We start from the raw sequence: 20,996 nt of genomic DNA on the forward strand, positions 1-20,996 counted from the left end.
AGTGCTTAGAGAGACAAAAATAGATTGTTGTGACAGGACTGACAAGGTGATAAAGAGACAGCTGATAGTGTAAAAAAAGAGACATCTGAGTGAAGGGAGCGAGACAACTGAGAATGAAGGTTCAGACCTACAGAGCGAAAGTGTAGGAGTGCAAGAAGCAATGTTGTGAGAGAACTCCGAGAGGTACAGAAAAATAGGGATTCATGTGTAAGAGAGAGGACCAATGAGACAAACATGATAGAAAGATTTGCTGAGAGATAGGGCAATGGATATCGATTAGGGGTTGCAATGGGTCGCAGTTGTGACTCCTGGATTGTTCTTTCAAATCCCTCGCAGTGCTTTTGCTCTCTCATGGCATCTGATGTGGCAAGAACACCAAGGCAGCTGCATTTGTGAGTGTTAGGTCTCCTCCCTTCCTGTTATGTGGCCGTTTTTTTTTTATGCCAATAATGAATAATAGTCTATTTTTCAATATTAGTGTAATAAAATGGAGTCCTAGGAGCTGTAACAGGACATGTGCTAACCGCTGAGGTAAGTTAAAGAAAATGCTTTTTAATGTATGTTGTGTCCATGTGTGCAAGTGTGTGTGTGACAGAGTAAGTGTGAGAATGAGTGTATTTTTATGTGCAAGCATGTTTGTGTGTGACAGTGAGTGTGAGTGAGAATGAGTGTGATGCGTGTTAGAGAGAATTAGTGTGAATGAGAATGAATGTAAAAATGATTAAGAGTGAGTGGCAGTGATGAATGTAACTGAGTGAGAATAAATGCGTCAAAGTGAGTGAGAATAAGTTACAATGAGTGAATGAGAGTAAGAATGATTACAAGTGAGTGAGCAGGAATGTAGGACTGAGTGGCTCTGTATGTGTGGGTGGCTTTGTGTGTGTGGCTCTGTGTGGGTGCAAATGCAATAGGTCTCGCATTGGAGAGTAATTAAGCTATTGACATTGTAAATAACAATGCCGTTTCTTTAAATGTTTTAAAAACAAAAACATAAACAAGAATAATGTCATGAGCAATGCCAACAGCTCTAACTTTAACAATGCCGAGAAAGTCATTGGCTCACAGAGCTAGGAGGCGCGTGGGGGAGGGTGAGGGAGTGGTTCGCACTCCCTAAGTGCGCATGACTGCTTTTCCGTTTCAGGTAAGTTAATTTTTTTTGCCTCACCACTCCCGTCCGATAGCAGCCACTACTGGGGCAAGCCAAGTTAGTGAATGAGCCAAGCCATGAAAACGCTTGGCATGTATATCGTGCAACAAACGTAATGTGAAAATATGACGATCCCTTTAAAACCATTTTTTTCTAAATTTCTTTAACATTCAGAAGCGTTTCACCTCAGTACATCAGATATTACTGCATTGACAGACATTTATTAAAAGTGATGGTTTTTACACATGAACTTACATTAGAACGAAAAGGTTAGTCAGTAGTCAAGCAAACCCTAAATGTGGCTAGCTTAATTTTATAGCTTGAGCAATATTATAGTCTTTAATCAAGCATAAGAGGTGCTTGTACCACGCACCATCCTGAATGCACGTGTTCAAATGTGCTCCCTCATGTGCGATAACAAATTAAAAGGAGCCTGTGTGAAATGAAATATTTGCCCACGATAACACAAATTGAACACGCAAGTAAGCCGGTATTGATTCTAGGGGTTATTCTACTTTTACCACCTGCAGGGAGCATTTAATTTAATTATCGAGAATTATACTTAGGAGGCGTAATGCTGTCTCGTAACACACCCTGCCCACACCCAGCGCTCTGACACCTCTGGGTAATGTCCGCGCTTTATAAAAATGCACTAAATAAAATCATGAGAGTCCCAGAGACCATTTGTACATGCCTGTACAAACTACAGAGAAGTCCAGAACTGCCTGTCCTGTGCGTGGCGTCGTTGCTACGCCTACGTTTCATTCTCTGAAGCAAAACAAGTAACTATGGTAAATACTGGCGGGCCCTGGCTGTGTGGAGGCCTCGGCGGGTTTCACTTTCGCTTCAGAAGATCCGGACTCAGAGGGAGCGGAAGAGGTAGCCCCGGAGCTCCGCACACTTTCGCCTGTTGACTCCCGATAAACTCGGGCTTCTTCTAAGCCAGGCCGGCGCTGGATACAGACAAGGGTCGCTATACCTGCCGAAGGAGAGTAGGCAGCCCCGGCTGAGGGGCGGTCCGAGTGGACCACTACACAGAGACTCAGGGCGGGGAGGTAAGCAACGTGTGCGAGTGTCTGAGTAAAAATGCACATATACCGTTACTGCTGAATATTAGGAGTTCCTCCACTTCCGTGTCAACGCTGTGTACTCTTAAGACCTGCACAGCAAGCAACTGCGCCTAACTGTGGTTACACGCAGCCCTCGTGAGAAGAATGAATGTTTGCTGGTGTGAGGGCAACGTAATGGGGGAGGGGCGGTGGTGCAGCCACTTCTCGGGTGGATTTGTTCCGTAAGAAGTGAATGAGGATGAGTGAAAAGGAAAGAAGGCTCGAGGGACATCCCAGGTCCGCTTCCCAGGATATTACTGTATGTTTACGATTCACACGCCGAATGAATCTCATCTAGCTTTTGGTTAGAGGTGGGCAAGCCAACAAATTGACATGGAGAGCCGGGGTAAGGACCCTGCTTGGCTTTAATCATGCAACAAGTCTCGTACAAAAATACTGTAAATTCTCTTCAAAATTAAATAAAGTTTTTAACATGGGAAGAGTTTCACTTTAATACATCTGATTCTATAAGCATATTCAGAGGCGTTTATTGAAACAAGTGATGCTTTAGATTAGAGGAAGTCACCAGTCAGCTGTCTGGTTTGCTAAATACATCTTTGGGACATTCTGAAAGCTTCTCTGTAAATGCCCGCCCGTTGCTTAAAATTGGCTTTGTGGTTTGTACCTCATATTTTATGTCTTTCTATTTGCTGGCTTTATTATTTTCATGCTGGTCGGGGTGAGTTTGTCCCGCCTTTGTTTTGCTGCTGGCTATGACTGTCTTCTGAATCATTCTCTCTATTCTAGTGGACCGTTGCATTCATATTTATGGTCCTCAAAATAGCAGCCGGTCCATAAGTGCTACTCGGCATTCTATCTAATCTGCCCATCCTGTGAGCATGTAAATAGAAGAAGGTCTGATCTGCTTCGAGACCGGCTACACGGTTACGAGGAAAGGCCCTGTCTCTGGCTGTAAGACTGTTATCCTACATTTTCCTCTCTTCATAATCATACATGGAGTGGCCTTTTGTCTCTTTCCATGGAAATAGAAAAAGGGGGCAATCTTGGATTGGTCAGTAATTGGCATTTCCCTCATTATTCATACCAACCATACACCACAACAAGATGCAAATGCGCAATTAACTTCTCCTCCCATCGATTCACATAGAACAAGATCTCTCAGTCGTTAACTATGCACCCGCTAAACCTCACCCGGAACTCTAAGCTCGTGCGTTACGGACCCAACTCATGGTCCATAAATTACCCAGAAAATCTGACCAGTAATGCTAACAAGCATTTACAATGCAACGGTCTCGGCATTATTAAAGTTAGAGCTATTGGCATTGCTCATGACATTTTTTTTGTTTATGTTTTTGTTTTTAAAACATGTAAAGAAACGGCATTGTTATTTACAATGTCAATAGCTTAATCAGTGTGTGTGTAGGTGGCTCTGTGTGTGGGTGCAAATGCAACAGCTCTCGCATTTGAGAGTGATTAAGCTATTGACATTGTAAATAACAATGCAGTTTCTTTAAATGTTTTAAAAACAAAAATAATGTCATGAGCAATGCCAATTTGCACCCACACACAGAGCCACACACACAAGTTGGTTTCTCACCTCTGAAGCCGGTACAGCAGCCACCGAAAAACAGACGTGTCAAGGCAACTACAGTATGAAAAATATATTATTATGTCTGTTTTATGACCTCTTCGACTGGGCAGAGAAGGCCCAACGCCGCTCCACAGGGCTTATGCCATTAAAAAAACACCCTGGGAAACTTTGGTATCTCCTACGCTGAGAAGTTAAGCAGAGAGGAGTCATCAAATGGACATCACCGTGAAGCAGAAACACACAGCCTAAAGCGTATGCAGAAACCATCAAGCAAGCACCAACTACATCAAACACTATTCGCCTGCCAACCGGCTACAACCGAAGCAACGTTTCACCCACGCAACAGCGCATACCGAGCCAAAGTGTCTTCAGAGCCAATGAGACACCTGAGACCCCACGCACAGCTGGCCCTCTGAACTAAAGCCGGACAACTACCAATCCAAAGCGTCATATGTCCCCGTGGTGAATGTTGCAACCAAGACCCGATGTAGTTGCTGACCCAGCCTGTTGTACACAAAGGCAAATAGGCCGACGTGTTGACACAGATCAGCAAACGTGGACCCAGCGTGGTATGCGCGAGCCCTCAACTTCCGACCGCCTGTGATTATTTCAGATAAAAATCAATGACGCGAGAGCACTGCTTCCCCACAGACGCCTCTTTGTGAAGTTCAAAAAATAGAAAAATTAACGTGGGAAGCGTCATATATTGCGATATACACAATATATATGTCTCCATGCTAGGTGGGCACCGTTCATTTCTTAGGCTGTTGGGGCTACTTAATGATTCAACTATATGTCTATACCCTAACAGCAAAGCAGCATGCACCTGTATCTGCAGAGGGACGGCTCTCCATTCCTTGATACCATCAAACACGAAAAAGTTATAAACCCCCGGCTCTCCCCCGTTACACTCTAGGCTGCGGGTGGCTGGCAGTGCTCGAAGTGTGGTTCCGCTGACCCGGGAGTGGCCTGAAACACCACCACCCCTCGCCTCGGCACTGTCCTCACCTTCAGTGCTCTGGGGCGATCCGCGGTCCGGGCCGGGCAGGAGGGATGCGAACAGCAGGAGCGCGCAGACCCAGAGGTCCCTCATCCTGCTCTGGTGCTGGCTGCCTCCGTCGGGCTCCAGGATCCCAGGTCGTGCTCTTTGATGCTCCACCACCACCTGTCTCAGCCCTTCCGGCTTCAGTGTCTCCTGTCCGGCTGCAAGCTGCCGCTCCTCCCGTCGCTCCACGTTTCCAAGGCGCTCTAGTCACTGCTGACCGAGCTCCAGGTGCAGCTTCCCGACGCCTCTGATTTCAGCCTCTCTTCGAGCCCCCTTCAGCTGCAGTCCCCCAGCCCCGCCAGCGCACACCGTTCCAGCCTCGGGCTCCGTCTGCTAGGACAGACAATAGCAAAAAATGGCGGATGGAGCCCACGGTCACACAGTGCATCAGCCAGGACCAAAAGCAAGCCTCCCGAAACGGAAAAGGAGAAAATCGAGTGTAAAAGATAAAGGGGAAGAGAGAAATGGGAAACGGGAAAGGAAACAACGAGAAAGTAAATTAAAACAAGGAAACAAGCGCGCGCCACGTGCTCAAAAGTTAAAAAAAAAAAAAGAAACACGACATAATCAGAGAGAGACAACTGCCTTTCTCCGAGGCGAAGCAGAAATGCCTCGGAGAAAGGCAGCTGATCCTCGGAGGGCTGATGAAATACCTGGATGACCTCGGGGCTCTCTAACGAAAGCTTCCACATAATCGAACCAAGACAAGGATCAGCTGCTCCGTTCCCAGTCCCGCCGCGCACGAAATGGCCGAACCTTCGGATGCAAAAAAAAAAAAACAAACACACCCACCAGCGAAAAAAGGGCCGGGCTGCGATAATTAGAAAAGTAGCAAAAAACGCCCCTGAATCCGAAAAGGACGGGGCCTGTTCGGAGAGACAAACCTCTTCTCCAATGGCTGGCCAGCATTCAAGAGGCCAGCCAATGGAGAAGAGGGGAGAAGAGGGGCGGGTTCAAGCCCCTCTTCTCCAAGTCATTAAATCTTGCGAGCGAGACTGCGCAAGCGCAGCCTTCGCTAGCCGAGACCTAAAAAGAACTTCAAGCACAAAATTTTAAAACAGCTTCCAGAAACTCTTATAGTAGACAAATACCATACCATGACTAATGGCAAGATGAAAACTAACTTCATCTTTTACACAAATCGCCCGTCAGAGTGGAAAAACACCTTCCTTCTTCACTTTCAAATCTCCAAGTCAGTAATTATTCCCTATGGCGAAAAAATCTCCACAACCATCCCCCCTACCTTTAAAGGGGAACTCACAATTTCCATCATCAGAACAGGAAACATTCTCATTCAGGCCACTGAACCGCACCTCACCATTTTTGACTGGTACTTCCCATCATTACTCTCCTCATTAACTCAACAGAACCAACAAACCCAATCTCCCTCATCTCCCTCCACCCGGTCAAAAAACCCTGAACCGATCCAATCGCCTTACCCAGACAACACACTCTACAACTCATGGACATCCACCATCACTCATTACAATCTCACTACGCCCATCATCACACTCCGCTGTCAAACACCCATTACAATAGCACTAACCGATCCCACCAGGACCAGCAAACTCACAGTTAATAAACACCACAAAGCTGATCTTGAACTAGGCAGATCGGACTCAAACTACAGTCGTTCCACTACTGAACTCGCTACAGGCACCCCCATAACCTCAGGAGACCTGACTCTACCCTCGCAAACTATCCCCAACTCCACTACTATCCTTCTCCCACCTGCCCAAACCGTCTCCATGTCCATCACCACCGATAATCCCTTGGACACTGACCTCCCTCAAACCACTGCACACTCTTTTTCCTCGGACCCACGACCACAAACCCAAACCGTCTCCACTTCCTAATCTCACTACCAATCCCCTTGACACTGACCTCCTCCTAACCATTGCTCACTCTCATCCCTGGGACTCAAGACCCACAACACCTACTCCTAACCTCATGACTGGAATTTTTTTTTTTTTTTTTTTTTTAGCTCTTTTGGGGGTTACAACGCATTTTATTTCCACAGTTAAGGCCTCCCCCCCCCCCCCCGCCCCCCACATCTCCAATCCTTTGCATCAAAGCAATAAAGAGTACATTGGCGATTTATATGTCCTATGGCAATGGTCGATGCAGGACCAGAGGCACTGACAGATAGACTGCTAGATACAGACAGAAAGAGTAAAGGGCTCACACACACATGCATACATACTAACAAAATATTCACAGGCTGCTTAAATCCTTGCATCTAACACCACCTTTGCATGATCATGTCAGGATACCTGAAGCCACCAAGAAATCAAAAACAATGAGTAAAAAGTCGACAACTTTCCACAAGTTTCCATAACATTCTTTGTTGATAGGCGATCTTACACTGAGATAGTTCCTCTATACAGCTATACTTTTTCGCCTAGAATGCTATATTAAAAAATGTGATTTAAAAAAAAATTAAAGTTGAACTTAATTGTAAAGCCAACTGTCATCACCACACCCCACACCTCTCACAATCTGTTTTCAAATTGCCGAAGTTTAAGAGTTAGGAGAAACAATAATTTGAAAACGGTCATACAGAGTTGGATAGCAGCTGTGGCTATTAGGCAGGGTCACTCTCTACAACCTACACAACATGACTCCAGCCGAACCACCATTTCTGAGTACTGGCAGGTCTAAGCAAATCTTCAAAGAGAAAGTATCACTTTGCTTCTGAAGCCACCTAGAAGTCTTGAACAGCTGAGGTGAAGATGCCCAACGTAGAGAGGGGCTCCTATGCCTTAAGGAAATGACTGCTGGGCAAACATGTTGGCCTAATTCTTCAAAGTATCCATTCTCCAGACCAGAACTTCAGTTAGTGTAAAAGCGCTACCAGCAAGTTCCTCAACAGAGATCTTTTTACATTTTGTTTTTAACAAAGGTGGTTCCCTTTAACTGAAACCATATATGATTCAGTTTAAGAGATACACTGGACTGCATTTTATTTCAAGCAAAAATGTTTTGAGGAAGACATGCTGGAGTGGTAGCACTTCTGAGCAAGCTGAAGCACCAGAGCCACTACCACAATTACACATAAATGTAAGATGCTACTGAGGTCAACAAGACACTACGGGCAATGTCCTGAGAATTTCTTCCTGTGTGTAAATTTCTTTTTGCCTGGACACTTACTGAAGTCGTGTTTTTTTTTTTTTAAATAAATGGAAAACTATGGAATTGTAACAACTATTTTGAGTTCATCATTTGGGTGTACTTGGATAGAAGGGGAAAGAACATACATTGCATAAACAACGCTTTACAATGCACTGCAAGAGTGACATAGTTCTATGGACCAGAAACCCTATACGGGCATATATCATCGCAGCTGCAGTTTTTTCCCCTCAAGGATCATCTGGATTTCTTTGGCATCCAAAGTCTCGTAGGTTAGCAATGCTTCCGCCAAGTTCTTGTGCTCCTTGGCGCACGTTTTCAAGATTGCTTGAGCTCGTTCATATGAATCCTTTAAAAGGCCCCTTATTTCTTGTTCAATGGCAGCTTGAGTTTCTGGGCTTAATTTCGATGTATCAGAGTATGTCATCACTCCAAGCTTCTCACTCATTCCAAATTTGGTCACCATCATTCTAGCAATTTTAGTAGCACTGTCAAAGTCACTAGAAGCACCTGTGGTGATGTTTTCACTTCCAAATATAATTTCTTCAGCTACTCTCCCACCCATGCTCACATCCATCTGTGCCAACAACTGTGCTCTGGTTTCACTCCACCTGTCATTTTCAGGAAGTAGGGAGACATGTCCTAGTGTAGGCCCACGAGGCATGATTGTAGCTTTGTTGATCGGCATAGCCTCTTTGGTATAGTATGCAATTATGGCATGACCAGATTCATGATATGCAGTGATAGTTTTATTCTTGTTGTCAATTATAACACTCCTTCGCTCAGGACCCATGAGAATCTTGTCTTTAGCAAATTCTAACTCCTTCATGGTGACCATCTCCTTCCCATCAACAGCTGCTTTTAATGCAGACTGATTCACAAGATTTTCGAGTTCTGCTCCAGAGAAGCCCACTGTACCGCGAGCTATTATTTCTGGATCAACAGTCTCATCACACTTTATTTTATTCAGGTACCATTGCAAAATCTCTGTTCGACCTTTCACATCTGGTCTGGGAACTGTAACTTGCATATCAAAACGACCAGGACGTATTAGAGCATTATCTAAAGCTTCTGGAAAATTTGTTGCTCCAATGATGATAACTCCTTCATTTGGCTTGAAACCATCCATTTCAGCAAGCAGTTGGTTTATGGTCTGTCTTGAATATGGATGCATTGGAGATTCGATTCGCTTTCCACCAACAGAATCCAATTCGTCAATAAATATAACACAAGGTGCATTCGATTTTGCTTCCCTGAAAAGATTTCGTATTCGGCTGGCTCCAACGCCCACAAACATTTCATCAAACTCAGATCCAGAAGCATAGTAAAATGGGACATCCGCTTCCCCAGCTACAGCACGCGCAAGAAGGGTCTTTCCTGTACCAGGTGGTCCAATCAAAAGAATACCTTTTGGGAGTTTACCACCCAAGACAGTAAACTTCTGAGGATTTTTCAAGAACTCCACAACTTCCTGCAACTCTTGCTTTGCTTCTTCCACCCCTTTTACATGGTCAAATGTAAAATTTTTCATGTGAATTGGATCAACTGCAGCATCAAGTCCAGTTGATGTCCGAAAACGAACAGATAAAAATGGTGTTTTAGACAAGCCATAGATACCAAGCAGCAAGATAACCAGGAGAAAGAGACGTGTTCTTCTTAAGGAATCATTTGTCTTCTGCGTGAGTGCCTGTGCTTTCAGAAAGCCCTCTGCAAAACCAGTTTTAAATGTGTCATGCTGTCCTTCTGGTATATTTTTTGCTTTTACAATTTTGTCTAAGCTATCCACATCCGTACCTCGGTCCCGCAAAAGAAGTCCCTTCATAAAAGAAGGAGCAACATATTCGGACTCTGCAATTCTCTCAGAGGTAGACTGCAAACGCCTAGTTCTTGATTTTAAAGTTTTAAAGCCTCGGGTCTGTATGTACACTGGGCTGTATTGTAGATCTGTGCACACACTCCGAAGGGGACTAGGGTGTTGTCTGCACAAGGAAGTAGATCTCAGAATATTGAAAAAGTCTGGAAAACCATGCTTGTTTTCGAAGAAGGATTCTGCAGAGGTATGAGATGTGTGCCACTGTGAAGAGCTTTCTTTAGTCTTTATACAAATGCCAGGAAGAAGTCTGCCAACAAGGTCACTGAGTTGGTCAGTTTTCAACTCTGACAATCCCAGGTCTTTAAGATTAAGTAAAGGCTCACTGCTTGGAGCTTCGATCTCAGACACATCTCTTTGTAAGCTTGAAAGAGAAGCTGTACTGACAGAAGTAGCAGAACTCTTTAAAGAGTGAAAGGCATTGATGAGATGACTTAGGGGGACAGTTACCTGTGGTTGAACCGTGGCGTAGAAGGAAAACATCTCAGTGACAGGATACTTGACACCTCAATAAACTTTTAACTGGTCTAAATCTCCAAAGCGCTGCCCCCAGACTTTCGCAGCGCTCCTAGCGGCAGCCAGTCACGCAAAATGATGACTGGAATCTTTAATGACCCGACTCCGCTCGTCGAATCTACCCCCACTCCTAATCCCCAATGATGCCATTCAATCCCATAACTCAGTACCCTCTCCTTCCATAGACCCTAGTCATACACTGCTCCCGCCGAAGGCAAGATGCCCTTTTAGGTCACTTACCCAGCTACTGACCCGAATAGAGCAGAAAATGGACTCCCTAGCAGCCAATATCCTACACCAAGAACTTGCCAACCTGATTAAACCACCTTGCTCACACACGCCAGGTAGCTATGCACCTTCTCCCCACACAGCCTCTGCCATGGCCCCACTTGGCACCCCCTGGCCCGCAAGCCCTATGAGGAGTCAGGCACATCAACCTAACCGAGCTCTCTGCCCCATTTCAACACGAGAAGCAGAGGAGATCAATGACTCTTACCTTGCAATAAGCCAGAACACAAGCACACACCAACATTGAGGCTCCCCCGTCCCAGGGGTGTGGAATTTTATAAAATATCTACTTGTCCATGGTGCAGGTTGTTTCATAAATCTACTTGTCCTGTAACAAAATCCACTTGTCCCTTTTGTGCCATGTAATTCAGTGACAAATTATGGCAGCAATCTCAAATAACCTCTTTGATTATGCCAGGACTCCTTTCATAGTAGGGTTTGAATACTAACAATTCCCTTATGTTGCCACATTTCCGCAGATCTACAGACTGGATCTGAAGGTAATGGTAACAACAGTTCCAGGATTGGAATGCCCGTTTGTGTCTGTGCAAGCCTATTAACTTGCATGTTTTTAAGGGTTTTCACCTACTCTTCTCTAATGTTTTCCCCATACTGAGAAAGACTGGAAATTTATTCCTGACAATGGCAAACATAAAAAGTTTTCCAGGGTTTGGAAAAAAGTGGTTGGAGGGAAAGTGAACTCAGGTTTTTGCATGAGCAAATCTTCCCCTGCATATTTCCTCGTGCTAAAATGCAGTTCACAAATATTTTCTAGGAGTACTGTTTCTTGGCCTACTTCTGTAAAGTCTTGTGAATTCCTGAAAGCTGTATATCTGCACTTAAGGCCATGGGTGCACTTTTGAGACTTCATTTAATAATTGGTCCCCTAATTAGATCTGGTGTTACCTATGACCTGTTTTGTTTATTAAAATTCTGTCTATCGGCTAACTTCACAGTGAGTGACAGCATTCTTTTCTTTCACAAGGAGCGTATTGACACACACTCATTTGTTCAGTGCCAGGAACTACTGTGGCAATGTGTGCTTTTTGAGACCAAAACTATTTTTGCTTTTGCCAATGTTTGTTATAATGGTGAGGGCCCGGCAGCTCCCACACAAATACGGTTTTACAAAAGCCATGCCAAACCAAGTCGTGCATTGGCAAAACCAAAAGACTGACCAACAATTTCAGACCTACTGGCTTTACCAATGCTTGTTTATTTTTGTTTCTCACAATCTTATTAAAACTGCTTACAGTGATTTTCTGATATGAATATTTTTAGGAAATACTATCATACATTAACACATTTTACTAAATGATGCTGCAAAGAGATGGTACCTAAAATTTGACAGTGGTTTAGCGAAATGTTTTGCCTTTTTTCCTAGAACATTTTATTTTGAAAGCAAAGAATCCTCCCATCTTGCTTTCAAACTTCCGCATCTAATCAGAGAGCATTCTGGGAGCATTATACTTAGCCTCATTGCTAAACATTGAAAACGTGTGTACACGTTTTTGTACTGGAACCACTGTCAGTAGTGCAGTCTGAGCTTACAACATTTACTTAGAGCGCTCACCCTATTAATAAAAGCTTTGCATTAATGAACCATGAATACAAGTTTGAACAGCATTAACACTTGGACACAAATATTACCTTAACTGCTGGCAATGCCTTTCTCTGATCCGCATTGTGGCACTGTAAACTGGCAGCCAAAGGGTTTGTGCCGTAGGGGGTTGGGCCTACTTGCCCTGAGGACAAAGTACACATGAAAACTTGTAGCCCTTGACCCCAAACAATATGTCCCGGGTGTTGGGCAATAGGAATTCCACATCCCTGCCGTCCTCTATTGTGCATGCTCCTCAACTGTAGATCAGCAGTACAACACACCACAGACATTGCAGAAGTCATACTTGCTGAAGAAATAGACATCGCATTCCTCACAGAAACCTGGCACAATGACCATTTTACCCCCATCCTAGACCTTCTCACCCCCCCAGGTTACAACATCATCAGACACGACAGACCGATCAAAACAGGAAGCGGTCTAGCTATCGTTCACAAAGAAGGAATACAGCTTACCACAATAAAACCTACAGAATACCTGACTTTTGAGTTCCTAGTTGTTGAACTAGCAGTCAAAGGCACCACACCCGTCAAATTTCACACCATCTACCATCCTTCTGGTGAGCGCACCCTCTTCGCTGAAGAACTCACCGACTCAATAATAAGTTTCTCCCTAACAGACATGTCAGACGTGTTCCTGGGTGACCTCAATATCCACTGGAACAACCCAGAAGACACCACAGCCCAGAAACTCTCCAACCTGCTTGAAATTACCAACCTCAAACAACTCTGCAATGAACAAACTCACATCAAAGGAGCAACACTGGATGTAATCATCACCAACAATGAGCTGGTCTCTCTGAGATAGATATCTCCCATTGACTGGTCTGACTACCATCTCATACTGTTTAACATTGACTCACATGTCAGATACCAACCAATACGATCTGACAAACCTAAGCATTGGACCAGGAACTTCAAAGAAATCCTATAACCGAACTGGAATCCAGGGTTCAGGCCCATCTACAACTCCAGCCTGTCACTATGATGGCCGATGACCTCACAGCCCACTTTAATTCTACAATGACGGAGGTGTTAGATCAAGTAGCGCCACTCAAACTCAAACATTTGAGATCTATCAAATCCAAATCTTGGTTCAACGTGGATCTTAATGACGACAACTCAGACAGTCGGAAAGGACCTGGAGACTAAACCCCTCAACTCTACACCTAGCACAACTTAGATCGGCCCGGTTGGCATACATAAAACACATTTTTAGAGAAAAGGCCACTCTCTCCCGCAGCCAACTAGACCAGGCGAAGAATCGACCTAGAGAACTCTTCAACATTGTTAAAAGTCAAACAAATGGCACACCCCCTCAAGAAATAAATGCCACCAAGGATAGATGCGAAGAAATCGACAGCTTCTTCACAGATAAAGTCACAGAAATTGAGCAATCCTTCATCCAAACCTCAAATCCGCCCCCCCCTTGCAACCTGCCCCCCTTAATCAACCTTGACCAAACAGATCGAAATCTTGCCACAGACAACCAGGTCCGCTGCCAACTGAAAAATTATGCTAATTTGTCGGACTTCGAACTCATGTCGGAAAATGAGGTCTTCAATATTATTGCAAGTCTAAAGCCTACTTCCCACACTATGGACCCCCTCCCATCCACAATAGTAAAGAAACTCAACCACATCATTGTCCCTTTCTAGACAAAAATCATTAACTCCTCTCTTACATCAGGCTGTGTCTTAGACTCCCTTCAACTAGGACAAATTACACCCATACTCAAGAAACCAGGAACTGACCCTAACAAGCTCAACAACCTCAGACCTATCTCCAACCTCCCGTTCCTAGCTTAAACATTGGAGAAGTGCATTCTTCAACAACTTAACAAACATATGGATGACTTCAACCTCCTCGACACCTTTCAATCAGGATACAGAAAAGGTTGTAGCACCGAAACAGCGATGTTCAATATTTCAGACGATATCCACAGAACCTTAGATGAAGGTGAAGCCTGTCTCCTCATCCTTATTGACTTATCAGCGGCGTTCGACACAATAAATCATCCAGCTCTACTTGAGACTTTGCAGAGGCACTCTGGCATCAATGACACAGTACTAAAATGGTTCACTGACTTCCTTCAACAACGTTCACAACAAATTAAATCAACTCCTGCCTCTCTACACCAACACGAGTCACACGTGGAGTCCCACAAGGATCGATCATCTCACCATCCCTCAATCTCTACATGGAACCCCTTACAATTATTCTGAAACAAGCAGGGGTTCAATGCCACCTATATGCAGATGACACACAAATCTACTACAAAATCAAATCCCCCAGGGACGTCCAACACCTCAATGTCACGCTAACCAAGATCCAAACTTGGTTTAACGCAAACCACTTAAAGCTGAACCCGGACAAAACGGAATTAATACTGTTCTCTCCGAAAAGTAACCACCGACCAATTCACAACTGACTCAAGAATCTTGATGCTCTAAACTGCTCTCTCATCCTATCCGACTCGGTAAAGTCAGTAGGCATTACCCTAGATAAGAACCTATCAATGAAGGACCACATCAAAAACTCTGCAAAAGGTGCGCTCTACTCTCTAAAACACCTCAAGAAAATTAAACCTTTAATTCCCCAGGATTATCTCAAGGCAATAGTTCAATCCCTAGTCCTTTCCAAACTGGACTATGGGAACGCCATCCTAACAGGGACACCAAAAGCTCACCCAGCCCCACTAAGGTCAGTCCTTAACATGGCAGCTCGACTCATAACAGGTGTAAAAAGATTTGAACACATCACCAACCCTCAACGCCCTGAACTGGCTTCCCATAGAAGGTAGATGTATCTACAAACTGGCCTGCATCTTCACGCACATTCCCCCAACTACCTAAACAGCAAACTGGTAAAAGCAGAAAAATCCAGAACTCTGAGAAGCACCAACTCACTTCTTCTCATCCCTCCCAAATTGAAAAGGAAAACGACCCAGTGCCGAGCCTTTTCTGGTAGGATGTGGAAGTCATTACTTATAGACCTCAGATGCAACCCCTCCTTCTCCTGCTTCAAAAGGGACCTGAAACTCCATCTCGTCAACAATTACTTTACCGTCCAAACCAACTAACCTAGGCTTCAATAACCTAGTGGACTCCTCTCTCGCTTGACCTTCAAGGATGGGCGGTTATCTGACTGTTCCAACCACCTGCGTTTTTCTCCCCTTCACCGTATTCATAAGTATTATATTCTTGCTTATATCTTTATGCTCCCTCTTATCCTGCGATGCAATGCGAATAATTCTTTTTCTTTGTGTATGTAAAGTGCTCTGATGCCCAAGGGTGAAGCTAGTGCTATATAAAACTTTAGACATAAATAAAAGTCTTTTAACCTTTTCATCCACTAGTGCTTTTTCTGAAACAGGCCTTTGCATTTTGTCCTTATCTTGTCACATTTGCTGTGCATTCAAGGACGGAGGTCAAATGGTAGGCTCTGTCTTCCAAGGGATCTTAGTGTTTACGTTTCTTTCTCTGACTTGGTAGCGAGAGGCTTTATCTGACAATCTGAGGGTGTGAAAAGGGTGGCTTTTTTCCCCTTTGATTATGTGTACGTTTTTCTCATCTTTTTCATTTGCTCTTCCTGTCTCTGATGCAGCTTCTGGTTTTTGCTTGCACCAGGACACCTTTGGGTACTGTGAGCTCTATACATTTATTTTCGTTAACTAAGGGCCTTTTTTCTAGCATACAACAAAATGTAAATGTCTAAATTAACTGTGCAAATATTTCAGAATATGTCAGAATTAGAAAAGCACAAATAAAGCACTTTTTTTTGTAACTTGGTGGGCTGGAAACATGTATTTGAATATGATCATATCAATATGCTAGGTGATGCCATTTCCACACATTATAATTAGTGCACTGTATAGTTTTATCAGCAAAACTGTATGTCTGTGCAAATGTGATGGTAATTTCAATTGAAAATGTGTTATCAGTAATGGCAGTTAACTACCACATCATGCATGTTCCATTCTATGCCACTTCACTCTATGACCCTCCACTCTACACCACTCCATGGTAACCTCCCTACGACTCTAGGCCACTCCACTCTACTCTACTGTACGCTTCGCTACTTCACTCTTCGCTGCTCTACTCCACACTTTTCTACTACACTCTTGGCTGCTCTACTACACTCTTTGCCACTTCACACTACTCTATGCCACTGTATTCTACCCCACTACTCCAATGTAGGACACTCTGCAGCACTCCACTGTACTCCTCTCTATGCCACTCCAGTATACGACACTCCACTCAATCCCACTCCATTCTGTCCCACTCCATTCTGTCCCACTCCATTCTGTCCCACTCCATTCTGTCCCACTCCATTCTGTCCCACTCCATTCTATCCCACTCCATTCTATTCCACAACTCTTTGCACCACTCCCCTCAGTGACACTCTACTCCAAACCACTCTATGCCACTTCACTCTAGATCATTCTACTCCCATTTATGACACTCCATTCTAGGCCCCTCTACACAACTCCACTCTACTTATGCTAAACTACTCTACTCCACGCCACTCGACTTAACTGTACACCACTCTACTCCATGACACATCGCTCTACTCCATGACACATCGCTCTACTCCATGACACATCGCTCTACTCCATGACACATCGCTCTACTCCATGACACATCGCTCTACTCCATGACACATCGCTCTACTCCATGACACATCGCTCTACTCCATGACACATCGCTCTACTCCATGACACATCGCTCTACTCCATGACACATCGCTCTACTCCATGACACATCGCTCTACTCCATGACACATCGCTCTACTCCATGACACATCGCTCTACTCCACGACACATCGCTCTACACCACGACACATCGCTCTACACCACGACACATCGCTCTACACCACGACACACCGCTCTACTCCACGACACACCGCTCTACTCCACGACACACCGCTCTACTCCACGACACACCGCTCTACTCCACGACACACCGCTCTACTCCACGACACACCGCTCTACTCCACGACACACCGCTCTACTCCACGACACACCGCTCTACTCCACGACACACCGCTCTACTCCACGACACACCGCTCTACTCCACGACACACCGCTCTACTCCACGACACACCGCTCTACTCCACGACACACCGCTCTACTCCACGACACACCGCTCTACTCCACGACACACCGTACTCTACCACACGCCACTGTACTCTACCACACGCCACTGTACTCTACCACACGCCACTGTACTCTACCACACGCCACTGTACTCTACCACACGCCACTGTACTCTACCACACGCCACTGTACTCTACCACATCACTCTACTCCATGACACACTGCTCTACTCCATGATACTCCACTCTATACCACACCACTCTATGACACAACACTCCACGACACTGGATGACACTCCTCTCCACTCTACATTGCTCCACAAGCCTCCACTCCACTCTCCGCCACTCTACTTTACTTCATCCAACGACAGTCAACAGCACTTTTCTCTTCGCCACTGCATGCTAAGACACTCCATTCCATGCCACTCTCTTCAATGCCCCTAACATTTATCCATGCTGAACATGCGTAGACTAGACCTATTGGCTTTGTCATTACTTGTTTTTTTGCAACACACATACCATGAACTCTCGTATTTGAAAGTGATCTACAATGTGATGATGAAGAAAAGGCAGGCTTGGTGAAATAAAAAATTTGTAGATGATCATTCAATGTGCAAGCAGGGCAGCCTGGACTGATCACAGGTTCTATTGTTTCACATTGTGCTATTTAGCCACTAGATGGGTATTTTTTCTGTCTTTGGTTTTGCATCAAAAAAATGTGTTTAAATTACTGGTAATTCCATTAATCCAAATCTTTTCTTTCCCATTTCAGACATCACCCAAGAGAGGATTGTCTCCCCACACAGATCACAGACCTATTTTTATTTCTTGTAAAAGAAATGCAGTCAGGTTCCTTTCCATAAAGGCTCTGGTCACCAACATCACATCCTGTAAATACCAAGCAAAAGCAACTAATCTCCTGCAAATTACATTCCCATAAGGAATGTGGGCGGGATATATTGACAGTAATGGGAAAGAAGAGGCTCAGAGTAATTAAATAAACATTACTTCCTTATCTAGTGCTCTGTACTGGTCATCACCCATGAGGAATTCCTAAGCTCAAGGTCAGTCAAGGCCAACTTGATTAAAAGAAACCACATTCAGTGATGCTCACAAAACGTTAACTTTAATCATGAAAACCAACACACAAATTATGCAACAGCAGAAAGAACATTTGCTCCAAAATCCCTGTATCTCCGATCAGAATACGGCAGACGATAATTCTTCACAAACACTGAAGGAAAGTCCATGTAGCTGCTCTACAAATCTCCATAATAGAGGCTTTCTGAACCTCCCCCCAGGAAGCTGCCATTCGTCTAGTTGATCTACGCTCCACCCTTTCAAGGACAAAGTAAATTTATATGTCTATAAGTTGTTGCAATAGAAGACCTATGCAATCTACTCCAAAGACTCCACTGATTGTTTCAAACCCTCCGTAGGGTAGCCAAAGTTAAATAATCGTGCATCCACCATTCTGAAAGACACAGCTCAATTAAGATACACCAAGATTGCTCTCTTGCCATCCAAAAGGAGAAAAAACTCCTTTTCAAGGCACGAGGATTCAGGAACAAACTGAGACACCACCTTTTATTAGAAATAAAAAGGAGATTTGATCTTGGGATTAAAAGAAGGACTTAGTCACCAAACTAACCTGTTTAGCAATATCTGGAAATAAGGAGATCTAAGTGAGAGAGCCCTTCCAGGTTCCATTACCTTTTAGCTGAGGTGATTGCCACCAATTACATTTTTTCCAAGATTGAAACTGCAGTGAAATCTATTCCATGGCTCAAATGGATGGCTATTTGAAACCTCTAAAACTAGAATCATAGATCATTCAGGAATTAATTTTCACTCGGGAGGTCTGGAAAGCGAAAACCCCTTGTAAGAAATTGGAATAATAGTTGATGGAGGCGAGATCCCACCTCAAATAATAATCACAATCCTTGGGTGGGTGAGGCACAAAAGAAAGCCACTAAATAAACCTGTGCTCAACCTCTGTTAGCTTGTAAAAAGCAGTCAGGCTTAATTTAGAGGCAATGCGTAAACCATGTAAGAGGCACTTAAACAGTAATAAAGGGGAAACACAAGAAAAATCCGAACCCAATTTAGGAGAAATGGAGAATATTTTATTAAATAAAATGACACAAAAATGCAAAAAAATCCAATAAGTAGAACCAAACATGAATTTGTAAATTATGAAATAAAAATAGTGCCAAAAAGCACAAAGCTCCAAATGAGATTATCTGGCCGTGTTAAACATGGTAAAAGTCAGAACTTAAGGCCGGCTGCAATGGAGTGCAGGTTGGATACAGGAATCAGATTCATCCCTGTGCAAAGTTTTACTTTTGACTTAAAAAGTTTTATGGAGAAAAAACGGCCGTTGGCGGGGCAAGCTGTATACAAAGTGGGGCTAGTTGACAGCGGGTTGCTGAAGTTCAGGGTCTAGTTGCATACGTTGACGAAGAAAGGAAAGCTCAGAGCTGGCAAATTCCTCAGTCTGTGCCCAGGAAGGCTTTGACCTCGAAACATAGCTTCCTGGTGTCGGTCCCAATGAAGCCCTCTATGTTGGGATTTCCTTCAGCGACGTACATCAAGCTGAGTCTGAAGGGCGATTTGACGGCTGTAGCTTGGATGGCGGTCTCGATCTCTTTCCAGTCTCCAGGCAGAAAGTTTGCAAAAAGTTCTAGGTTCCACTTGCAGTTTGTGGACAGGAGGAGTACATTCTAACACCAGTCAAGGATCCAGGACCTGGGGCACCACTTAGGGTTGACGACTCACTCCCAACAGAGGGCAAGTTAGTTGGTTCTGGTCGGCCGGGCAGTTGCAAGAAAAGACCTCTGGGTGCTGCTTGTGTCCCTGTAGCTTAAACAGGAGGTCAGTTACCTGACTCTTGGAGCTATGTCTGATATCCTGGGTTCAAGGCAAACAGGTCCAGTCTTCCTTCAGGTGCTTCAGACAGCAGGGCAGTCCTTCTGATTCTCCACAGGTCCAGGAGTGTTCTGAGGAGGATACTGGGGATTCGACATGTATGCCATTGCTAGCCTATGGGTAGGGAAAACTCCTGGCCCCTCCCTAAACAATAGGGTAAAAGTTCCCAGGGGTGACCGTACCCACTTTTGCAGCACTGTCTGCTTGTTTTACTGTAAACTGTCTCCGAGAACCCCACTCTCCCTAAATGGCAGATCCCTTATTCCCCTTATCAGTGGCTTTGAAAATAGGCAAACCCTCTATTTTGCTCACCCCAAATCAGTTCTGGGGCAGCTCCCCTCTCCCACTCGGTTTGGAGCTAAGTTGACTAGCAAGATAAAAGGGAGGCAAGCCTAGATATGAGCTTCATCTGCCAGTGACAGAGTAGGCATCCTCTGAAGCGGAGGGAGTGGCTGGGCTCACCCCAAGTCATCCTGGTCAAGGAAGAAAACTACCCCTTCGTAACCAAGCTCTTTGTCCACTGTCAGGGAGAAATACACTTCTCCCCTCAGTAGAGCCATCAGAGATCAGTTGACACTGGACACAGGCAGAAAGCCCCATTTTGGCTTAGGCAGTAAAATGACAACTTTCTAAAAGTGTCATTTCCAAAATAGTGATAAAAATTTGACTTGACTGTTAAGTTGTATTTTAAATTA

At 44.4% G+C, this 20,996-nt stretch overlaps 1 protein-coding gene and 1 pseudogene across 2 annotated transcripts in view; one reads left to right on the plus strand and one right to left on the minus strand.

Moving 5' to 3' along the window:
• The first annotated feature begins 1,901 nt into the window (after nt 1-1,901).
• The window catches only part of LOC146796173 (uncharacterized), a 244,237-nt gene continuing 225,142 nt past the window's right edge, over nt 1,902-20,996 (plus strand). The window contains exon 1 of one of the 2 annotated variants that reach the window (XM_085628575.1): nt 1,902-2,202. The gene's annotated coding sequence lies outside the window, so the exon portion shown is untranslated. The remainder of the gene's footprint in view (nt 2,203-20,996) is intronic. The other variant, XM_085628576.1, reaches the window with a different exon arrangement.
• On the minus strand, nt 6,934-10,440 carry LOC146796174 (ATP-dependent zinc metalloprotease YME1L1 pseudogene; annotated as a pseudogene).

This window comes from Triturus cristatus, chromosome 10 (genome assembly GCF_964204655.1).
Source record: "Triturus cristatus chromosome 10, aTriCri1.1, whole genome shotgun sequence".
In the NCBI taxonomy this organism is placed as follows: Eukaryota; Metazoa; Chordata; class Amphibia; order Caudata; family Salamandridae; genus Triturus; species Triturus cristatus.